At 41.8% G+C, this 11,134-nt stretch overlaps 1 protein-coding gene across 2 annotated transcripts in view; it reads left to right on the top strand.

Annotated features, from left to right (window-relative positions):
• The first annotated feature begins 6,340 nt into the window (after positions 1-6,340).
• The window catches only part of SMAD4 (SMAD family member 4), a 59,283-nt gene continuing 54,489 nt past the window's right edge, over positions 6,341-11,134 (top strand). For both annotated transcript variants that reach the window (XR_003793988.1, XM_029225660.1), the window contains exon 1: positions 6,341-6,471. The gene's annotated coding sequence lies outside the window, so the exon portion shown is untranslated. The remainder of the gene's footprint in view (positions 6,472-11,134) is intronic.

Here is an 11,134-nt window from a genome sequence, read left to right as displayed (position 1 = left end):
GGAAGGAAGGAAGGAAGGAAGGAAGGAAGGAAGGAAGGAAAGAAGGAAGGAAGGAAGGAAGGGGAGAAAGAAAAGAAAGCGAAAGAAAAGAAAGAGAGAGAGAAAAGAAAAGAAAAGAAAGGAAAAGAAAGAAAGAGCAAAAGCAAGCAAGGAACTGGAGCCTTGGCTCCACCATCTTCTCCCTTCCTCATCAAGCCTGGCTTTGGCCGCCTCTAAAGCTAAAACAACAAATCACCAGATAGTCAAATGCACATCAGTCAGCCTCAGGCATAACTTCCTACACTTTAAGCCAGAGGAGATGACAGAGTTTACTATAGTGCTTTTAGGAATGTGGGAAACACAGTGTTCAGGTTAATCAATGTTAAGTGATCATCAAAGGCAACTTGGATAATTGTAAAAAAAAATACCAAAACACTGGGTTAACCCCAAAATGATCATGTACTACCTCTTGCCTGGGGCTGTTAATTGCTATGTCATTTCCACAAGAATACTGTATATTATTCTATTCCTTCCTAGGTGGGCAGTACAGGAGGTGAGAGCTCTCTGTCTCCATCTCTGGGATGAAAAGGTTAAAACTCTGTATTCTCCTCACCCTGGGGAAGCTCCAGTTCACCGGAGGTGGAGCCATCAAAGAAAACAAAAGGGAAAGAAAGCTTTCAAGCCTTTGCCTGCCCAGGACAGAGATGGATCTGGGAATTGAGACGTTTCACCCAGGGAGGTCTCAGGAAAGGTGGTAGCTTGGATCCTTTGGGGGCTGTGGTCTTCAAAATTTCTTGCTTACCTCCTAAAAGAAATTTGACAAACTATGTTTCTTCTTGTATTTTTAAAGGTCATATGTAAAATGTTTCATCTTAAGTTTAAATAATGGCAAAGTTTGTTATTTTTGGCATATTATAGGTACTGGCATTTAAAAATAAGATTGTTACATCATTCTTTAAGTGTATCCAAGGGAATCTAAATATCACGATGCATCTATCATCCATTTAAAAAATACATAAAAAGCATTTCTTTAAAAGAAGTTTAACATCATTCTTTATCTCTTTATCTTATATTTCCATTCCACTTGCCCCGGAACATTTTAATGTAGTATTTTAGGCTGGAAAGTCTTTTATTGATCAGCCTATTTTATTTCCCTATAAAAATAAAAATAAAAAAAACTTTGAGTCTCTAAGTTTAAAACATTTATCTCAATTGTATTACCAATATAATTTTGTTATTCTTTTGGTTCAATTTTGAATATCTAATTTATCTAAATTACATACTATGAATTTTGATCAACCATTAAAGTGTAGAATATTTTTGCCAGAATAAAATAGGGTTCAGAGTCAACTCTATTTCTCATTTCCACTTGTATGGATAGAAGCATGAAACACCTTGTTCATTCATTCAACAAATATTTATTGAGCACCTCCTATATGTCAATAGGAACTCTAGGCACTTGGGATAACTTAGTAAACACTACAGATAAATCCCTGCTCTTGTGGAGCTTTCATTCTAGGGGGAGATGAGAGACAATAAGCACTAAGCATAACACATAAGTAAATAAGACAGTATGTTAGAAGATAAGAGCTATGGGAAAAGATAGAGCAGGGTAAGCGTGATCTGGGGTGTAGAATGAGGGTTCAGAATAGGTTGTGATTTCAAAAAGGTCAGGGTGGGCCTCACTGAGAAGATGACATTTGACTAAAGTAAGTGAGGGAATTAGCAATGCAGATATCTGGGGAAACGTGTGTTCCAGGCAGAGGAAACAGCTAATGCAAAGGTCCTACCTTGGGAACCTGGCTGGTGTCTTCTAGGGTCAGCTAGGAGGTCAGTAAGTCTACAGCAGAGTCACCCAGGAGAAGAGTAACAGGAGATGCGATTAGAGAGGTAATGATCAGAAGGGTGGTGACGGTGTAGATCTCATAGAACCCTGGAGACTATTTTAAGGATACAGACTTTTACTCTGAGTGAAATGAGGAGCCATTGCAGGGATTTAAGCAGAGGAATGATATGATCTGACTTGTATTTTAGGAGGATCACTCTGGCCATTATGTTGAGAATAGAATCTAAGGGGCAAGCATGAAAGCAGGGAGAGCTTTTAGAAGACTAACCCAAGCATGAGATGATGGTGGAACAGACCAGGGGAAGCAGTGGAGGTGGTGAGGAATATTCTGACTCTGGACTAGACATGGGATGTATAAGAAAGAGGGAAGTCCAGCATGACTCCAGGGCTTTTGATCTGAGCAACTTGAAGGGTGGACTTGTCATCAACTGAGACAGGGAGGTTGTTGGGCTGAACAGATTTGAGGGAGGAGATGTGCAGTAGGCTGCTGGGTATCATAATCTGGAATTTAAATGAGAGGTCTGAGCTGAAGATATAAATTTGGGAGTTGTCATCATATATGATGGTCTCATGTATCTTAGATGGTACTGAAAGTCAGGAGGCCTGATTAGATCACCAATGAAAGGTGAGTAGAGATAGAAAAGAGAAGAAATCCAAGGAATGAGCCCTGAGTCATTACAAGGTCTGGGAGAAGAGATGGAATCAACAAAGAAGAAAGAAGTAAGGGAATGAGGGATCTGATGAAGTGACGAGGAAGAAAACCAAGAAGGTGTAGTTAAAAAAAAAAAAAAGGTGAATCAAGTGGTTAGCTGTATCAGTTGTTACAAAGAGGTCAATTTAAGATGATAATTGAGAATAGGTCATTGGACTTAGGCAATGTGAAGTTCATTGTTGACCTTGACAAGAACAGTTTTGACAAAGTGATAAGGATGAAAGCATGAATGGAGTGGGTTTAAGAGAGGGTGGGAGACCCTCTCAGCTGAAGACCTAAAATATGTCACATATGTAATCTCATGTGTGTTGTTATGATTCTATTACCTATGTATGTAGTCTTAACATATACATCATATTTGGCATGTTTTTCAACTTTATATTAAATGTATCATATGTTATGTATTTTGTTGCTCTAGAATGGGAGAAGAACTAGAGACAGCACAGAAAACTCTTTTAGGAGTTTCGTTGCAAAGGAAGCAGAGAAATGGGCAGTTACTGCCAGTGGAAGTGGGTCAAAGAGAAGATTTTGTAGGACTGGAGAAATAACAGCTGCTTATAAAAGTTTATGGGAATCACCCAGTAGAGAGGGAAACATTGATAAGATAGAGGAGGGAGGATAATTGGTGGAGTGATGGTGACACCCTTGATTAAGCAAGATGATATTGGGGTCTATTGCCTTAGCAGAGGGACTGGCTTTAGCTGGCAGCATGGAAAATTCACCTACGTAATGGAAGGGAAGGTGGAGAACAGGTTACAGATGCTGGTATGTGGGTATGGGTAGATGAGATGGCGAGATTCTGTGTAAGTTTTCGTGTCATTGCTTCAACTTTCTCACTGGAATAGGAAACAAGATTATGAATCAAAAACAAGGATGAGAGGGAAGGAGGTACAGGTTGGAGGACAGAGAGGTATGACATCCAGAAGAATGGAGGAGGGAAGTAGAATTCCTGGGCAGCACTAAGGACCCACTTGAAGTTCCAGGTGATGAAATTAAAGTGAAACTAGCCAGCGTGATTGTGTTTTTCTTTAGCCACATTCAGATGTACGGGGGCTGATGTGAAGTAGATGGAGAGCTGGCTTCAATCAGGATTGTGGTTTTGCCCAGTAAGCACGGCAAAGGGGGAAGAGGAAAGGGGGTTGAGGGTGTGGTGTGCCAGGGAGTGATTGTAATGACTGACCAGGAGTGTAAGCTGGGTAAGGATGGGAGAGAGGATAAGTGGATTGCAGAGTCGTTGGAGTTCGAGTACTACAGGGAAATATGGAAATAGGGGGGGCTGTTCAGAGTGTGAGGGGCTTGAAACTGTGAAGAAGTTATTGAGTTTGATGAGGCTCTCGTGATTATGCCAAGTGAATAAGTGGCTGAGTTAGGGTAGGACAAGATCCTTGGAGGAGACGTCAAGGAACTGAGAGGGCAGGGAATGGGGATGATTATCGGGTATATATTATAACCGCTTAGGATTAAGACTGAAATGGTACTGGAGTGACTGACAAGAGCAAATGATGAAAAAATGAAGAGGAATGAGAGCAATGATGAGGGATGCTGAATGACAAGATTTAAAGCTGCAGGTTAATGGGGAGGAGAGAGAGGGATGGTCTGGAAGCATTGTGGAGGAGCAAGCAGGAGGCCTACCTCACCTCCAGGCCCAGTCTATGAGGCTCATGGTTGAAAATACAGGACCTACGACTTGAGAGGGGGAGGGGAAGCAGTGCCCCAGGGGAAAGTCAGGTTTCCCTTAAACAAGGAGGCAACGGAACCTGAAGAAATTCTGAGGAGGTTGAGCTTATAGGAATTGTCCTTTGAATAAATAAATATGGCCCCATATAATGTGGCCCCATATGATCCTGCCTCCAGGTGTTCTTGTCCTGTGTGGTCTCCTTCCCCTGAGTGGGGGTGGGACTTGTGATTTGCTTCTGGCCAACAGAGTATGCATGTGTATAGATAATTGCGAGAGATAGGAATGGAAGTTCAGATATAGCAATGTTATCAATTCTTTTAACTCCTTCTGAGGTATACTGCCAAATATCACATGTTGATCTATTATCAAATCACATAGTTAGGTTTTCCTTCAATTTTGTTGATAGCAAATAGCTGAAAACCACCTGACTTGCAAGATAACTTATAACCATTCGCTTTGAGTCATTCACTTTCTCAGCACAGTCACCAATTTCTGACTTGTTCCTCTGAATTGTCCTGGAGGTTTTTTACATCTTGGATCGATGCGCCTTAGTAATGGGTGAGAGTTTTTACTTTGGTTGGACGGCGGGAGTAGAACAGTTTTGAAAGGGGGATGCTGTGTCTTCAGGTGCTTTCTCAAGCTGAGCAATTTTTTTTTTTCTAAATCTTTGCCCGCATGTGGCATGCGGGATCTCAGTTCCCCCACCAGGGATCGAACCCGTGCCCCCTGCATTCGGAGCATGGAGTGTTAACCACTGGACTGCCAGGGAAGTCCCAAGCTGAGCAATTTTAGACTATAGTACACATTGCAGTGAGGCATCTGGAAATGAATTCCCTTAAAACTAGTCTTGGAAAGTCTTCATAAACCCCAGGGAACACCAGGTTGAAGACACAGTTTTAGAGGCTGTCGTGCAGAAGAAGAAGGAGCCCAAGCTGTGAAAGAGAGGACAGCATGGGATTAGGGTGGGGGAATAGACAGTTTCTGGGCGACAAGACTTAAGAGCCTTCCGACAGTAATTAGTCTTGGTGGGACCCCAACAGAAATATTTCCTGGTTGGTGAAAAAATATATATGTAATTAGTATGTGTTTTCTGAAATTTTAAAAATATCAAATAAATGCATTCATCCTGTAAAATTTTCAAATAAAAGAAGTATAAAGTCAAGAGCAGAGTTTACACCTTTCCCTACCCAGCTGGTAACCTAGTTAACAGGTGTCTTGTAGGACATTGAAAGTCCCTTCCAACTCCGAGGTCTGACTAAATCTCTTCCAACAGGAACCACCGACTTTTCGTAACACCTGTCCAGGCTCTCAAATCTATGGTTCCATGATTGGCCTGCGCACCTTTTCAACCTAAGAAGGCATCTCAAGGGTTTAAACACCTTTGGATTTAGTGACCCAGGGCTGCAGTCATCCTAGTCTCTTTCCAAAGTACTAAACCGCTACAACCACCTTCTCCCCAGAGCAAGCTATTAAAGTCTAATTTTTGTGCCCACGCTGGTCCTCATAAACGAGGCCCTTTTGATCGCTATTTATAAACTTACTGGACACCCACTACACGCCGAGTTCTCCCGCGCTGCTTGGGTACTTTTTAGCAAAGGGACGCCCATTTGTCTGATGACCACTCCCTCCAAGCAGCCTTTCCCCCGACCTTTGCGGGAAGCGCCCTCGGCCAGGGCGATCCCAGGTTGGGACTCGGGGCTCCCCGCCGACTGTGCTGCCCCGCGGGCGCCTGCGCAGAACGACCCTCGTCACTCCGGCTGGAGGCGGGGGCAGCCAAGAGAAAGGAAAGCTGAGGGAGAAAAGGGCCAAACCCTGAAATTACCCGGATGTGGTCTCTGCGCGCGCATGCTCAGTGTCCTCTCGACAAGTTGGCAGCAACAACACGGCCCTGGTCGTCGCCGCCGCTGCGGTAACGGAGTGGCTCGGGTGGCGGAGCCCGCGTTCGCGGCCGCCCGCTCTCCTCCGGAGGCCCTTCCCGCCCTCTCCTCGGCTGCACGGCCGCCCAGGGAGCGGGAGCGGGTGCGGGGAGCCGGGCGCCCCGCGAGAGGGGCTCCCTGCCGCGGGGCGGCCCGGGAGCTCGAGGCGGCCCGGCCCGCGCGGGCAGCGGCGCGGCGCCGAGGAGGGGCGGCCTGGCCCGGACGCCTCAGCGCGGGGGCCGAGGAGCGCTCCGGGCCGCCGGGGGAGGGACGGGGCCGGCGCCCCCGCGGACGAACCGCCGCGGGAGAGCGGACGCCCCTCGCCGTCGCCCGAGCCCAGGTAACGCGCCATGTCCCTCCCCTTCTCCCGACCGGGCCCGCGCACCCCGCCCGCGGCTTCCCCGCCCCGGGGCGGGCTCCCGGCGGCGGCGGCGGCGTGTAGCGCGCGGGAGGCCGGCGGGCCGGCCCGGGGAACCAGCGCGGCAGCCTGACGGGCCGACGGCCCCGGCGCGGGTCGGACCGAGCCGTGGTGCCTCGCGTCCGTCGGTCTCCGGGGTCGGTCCTCCGGCCCCGAACTCCCTTCGCAGTTTGTCGCGGAATCAAGTTGAACTCGGACTGGGACTCTTGCAGCGGCCGCCGCTGCTCTTTGTTGTTCTGAGTAGTTTCAGTGTCCCTCCTGGCCGAGCGAGTCGGGTCGGAGTGTACTGCCTTAGGTCTAAATGAAAGTTGTAAATGGTTTGTCTTAATTTCTTTTCTCAAGCAAATTTTTGTTTTCTCTTTGTCCCTTATTTTCTCTTCCTGGTTGAGGCATTCCAGTTATGTTTCTGGCTTTGGTTTGTTTACTTATTTTTTGAGTATTGTGGGTGATGGCGGTATGCAGGAAACATTCTTAGCAGCTGACACTCGCCCGCCGCACTCCTAATGAAAAATAAAAGACATAGTTTATCTTATTGCTAGGACTACAAGTACTGAGCGTGAAATTTGTATGGGGTGTGTAGGGCGGTGGCTCCATCACATGCCCCAAACTGCTGTTACGATTCCTTAAGCTAGATTTTTAAAGATTTTCAAAGAAATTGGTGTGTTTTGTTAACTTGAACGGTTTTTTTTTGGGGGGGGATAGAGAGGTTTAAAAAAAACCCTATTGAAAATTGATAGTTATTCCCCCCCCCCCGCGAAAACCCTAGTAAAATTAAAAAATATATTTGCCTATTTTCAAATAGTTTATTTTGAATTTAGTTTCTTAACGTCTTTAGTCTTTGGACTGTAGTTTAAGGTGAAACTGCCAGTTATTTAGGAATAATAAGTATAAGATAATGGGGAATCATTTTAATTAGCCTCAATTGGCTTTGTGAAAGCATGTTGTCTTGGCTGATTTTTAACAACATTTGAGTTTTGCAAGAATTAGCATCCTTTTAGTCCCAGTAGCAGTTTGACTATTCGGGTGTTAATTAGATTTAGAACGTTGCACTTGAATAGTTTTTATTGTAGTTTTCATAAATTGTCTTTGCTAAGCTGTTCTTAGACTATATTTCAGCTGAAATATAGCCTGGGGAGTTCTAATGTGCAATTTTTCTTTTTCTGCTAAAGACTTATTTTCTCTTTTGCAAAGTTCTGATATGGTTAGTACGTGACATTTCAAGTTGTAAATGATTGATATAATTAACATCTTAAAATATGATTTTTTAGTTACAGTGTTTCTCCCATAATGTTATGATTTTGAGTTTGTTACAGTACAAGTGTAATACAGGTAGGCCAAGCGTTTAAAATTTGGAGTATCTTTAGGTCTAAGGGTGGTGATGAATTATGTAGGTATAAGTTGTTGGAATTAAAACTAAGAGTTGTTCTAGAGAAAATTTATATAACATTTTGTGAGTCTATTAATAGAAGTGACTTTTTCTTTGCTTTCCAGGTTTTTGGGTGAGGTTGCTTTAAGGAGGTATTGCATCTTAATTTTTTTATTTTTGAAGTGGGAGTGCCTAAGTAGAAACTTCTATGTTTAGCTAAGTTTCTTCGATATGAGCGAGTGTAGAAAAAACTGCAAACCCGTTTCAGATTTAATGAAAACTTGTGCTGAGAAAGTCACTTTGAAATTTTTCAGAGTAAGTTTTGTATGCATCATTGACCTTTTCCGAAGTCTTTGCTGCTCAAAGCAATTCTACTTATGCTAGGAAGCAGCAAATCTTATTTCTAAAAACCTATACTTCACTTTCTTAAGCTACATTTTAGTTGAGCTGTTTCACCATTTGTGTGTGAATTAATTTTTCTGCATTCCCCTTCAGATTTTTCCCCCCAAATTAAAGAGCAAGTATTAAACTAATTTATGCTGTCCAGTCACACTCCAGCTCTCTGGCTTTGAAGCTGTTTTTTCTGATCGAGCCGGTGTTATAGTAACATCATTAGACACTATTCTAATTGAGCTGTGAAGTGCTGAGGCCTCTACTAGGGCAGTTAACCCTACAGGATCTGCCTCACTCATTACAATTAAAATGCATATTTAGTCTCATCTAAAATTTTGTCTCTTTTGGTGAGAACATACATTATTTTTCTTATGTTTAAGCTTTACTTATTTCAGTTCTGTTGTGTCGCCTTCTAGCTTATACCTAACTTTTTTTTCATTTTTTTATTCAGTGATTTTAGAGTGAATCGTTCTTTAAACACGTTGGCCGTTTCCCTGCTCGTTGTATATGTTTGGATTTCCTTTTTTTCCCCTAGAAGATAGTGTAGTTAGGCAGAAATTTTTCTTTTGTTTCAGTAATGATTAAAGGTGAGGTGACAATCATGTATAAAACTAATTGACTGAAATGAGTTTGATTGATTTCATTATTTTCTACACTAAAGTTAAAGGAGTTAGATCAGCATAACACAGAATTTAATACCACTTTGTTAAATTATCAAATTTTGGGTTTTTTGTTCCACAGTTGATGAAGATTCAATTGTTTTAAAAAGAGAAATTCAAACAGTTGACAAATATGTCTAGATATTATTCATTTGAGCAACTTTTAGTATGGTACTATTAGCATCATAATATGCAAAAACATATGCTTAATAATGAGTCAGATTTAGAATTTTTGGATTTTTTTTCTCATCCTAATATGTGTAATTTTGGTGATAGGAAATGTGGCTAAATTCCAGTTTCTAAAACAAGATATTTTAGGTTGTGTCACCTTGACACTATTACGTGGTGTACTTGGCATCCAGGAAAATTTGTTTTAACCATGACAGTGGATAAAAACTAGGGTAGTACTTACTTATGTAAAACTAAGATGATAGGTCATCAGAATCTTATAATTTAAGTCTTGATTGTTTACTACTGCAGATTTTAGGTCAGATAGCTACTAGAGATTGTAAAGAGTGCCTGTTTTTACATCTTAATTTAAAGTTGGTGATAATTGTAAATACCTTTAAGCTTAAAGACTGTACTTCATTATTTACATTTTAAATGAGAATTGTTTGCGGTTTGGAAAACTTGTAACTGTGTGGGGTTCGTCTTTTTATTGCTTTTTCACTCCCAAGGTTTAGGGCAGTGGTTCTCAACCTCGGCTACATTTTGAAATCTCTTGGGGAGCTTTACAAAATACCGATGGCTGGAACCCACCTCCAGAAATTGTGACTCAAATGGCTTGGGGTGCAGCCAGATCAGAGTTCCGAAATTGTTGAGCTATTAGGGTCCTCTAACTTCTTTTTTTTTTTTTTTTAACTGTTTCATTTGTGTCAGCTTTACATTCTTTAATACAGTGATATACACATGCGTGATATAATTATCTCACTTCCGACTTAATGGGTTCCTTGAAGGTATTGCCACATTTGTTTTGTTTCCAAATCTGTCCCTCTGTCTCTCTCCTCTTTGAATCTCTTTCTTCATTTTTCAATTAATTTGAATTGTCTGGTGGCAAGTTATAGGAAGCTATATCTCTCCTGATGCAAAGTTGGTTTATCATTGCTATCCCAAATAGGAAGTTGATATTTTGACATATTCTAAAATGCTTATCTGGGTTCCTTTTAAAGACTAAAGACTTTGTTTAGGTGCCAAACTTTGCATCTAAACTCCCAGTGGGAATTTGATCTTCCTAGAGGTTAATCTGCTTGGAAACCGTCACATTTTCTAGGCATCAATTAACTGGTCACTTTGCTGGTTCCTGAGAAGCAAGTTGCATTGATTTAGGTTTTACTATCAGAGGTTAACTTACACACTGTGAGACAGTTGCTCAACGAGCCCAACTAGTTAGCAGTTCTTTAGAGATCATCTAGAGGGGCATGTTCAGTTCCCCATTTATCAATGTATTACTTGAAGTAGTTCATAAGTGCTGATCTACAAGTAGTTGCATCTGCGTCTCTGGAAGAGCTATTTTAAAAAAATAGAACAAAATATTCTTTGTCCCATTCCAAAACACACAGATTCAGGATGAGAATGGAGTGCAGGAGGCATGGGAATCTGTATTGTTAAAAAAAGAAAAAAGACCTCTTGATTTTAAAGCCTTTGGATATTTTAGTGTGCTTATCTTTATTGCTTCATTTGTTTTGATACAGTACAAGCTTTACTTTGCGATCATTGGTGCGCTGGAGTAATTTACTTAAAATTCATTGGGGTTCATCAAACCCCAATCTGCATGTTTAGAATGCAAATCATATTTATGATGTCAAAAAAAAGACTTCTACTGAATATTTTGTCTTTGGTATGTAGTAAGGTATGATTTTTGTATCTTAATGTATGTAATTCAGGTCTTTTTCAAGTCAAAATGTATTTCTAAACGTTAAGACTGGATTAAGGTTATTTATCGGCGGTATTCACTAGTGAATTCTGGAGCATTTGATATCAGTATGTGGCCAGTCATTGAATCATCTGGTGAAAGGATTACTGTACATAAGCACACTAGGTGCATCTGTGTCATAGAGGTCTCCTACCAAAACTAGTTGAAGGAAGAATTTTATGTGTATAGATGTTGAAATTAAGCAGCTGGCTAATAGTAAGAAAAATGGCATAACTTCTATGTAATTAATCTTTT

This window comes from Monodon monoceros, unplaced genomic scaffold (genome assembly GCF_005190385.1).
Source record: "Monodon monoceros isolate NGI ecotype Baffin Bay Population unplaced genomic scaffold, NGI_Narwhal_1 Super_Scaffold_1, whole genome shotgun sequence".
In the NCBI taxonomy this organism is placed as follows: Eukaryota; Metazoa; Chordata; class Mammalia; order Artiodactyla; family Monodontidae; genus Monodon; species Monodon monoceros.
The sequence above is the reverse complement of the archived record's forward strand: the minus strand, read 5'-3'. Positions and strand labels throughout refer to the sequence as shown.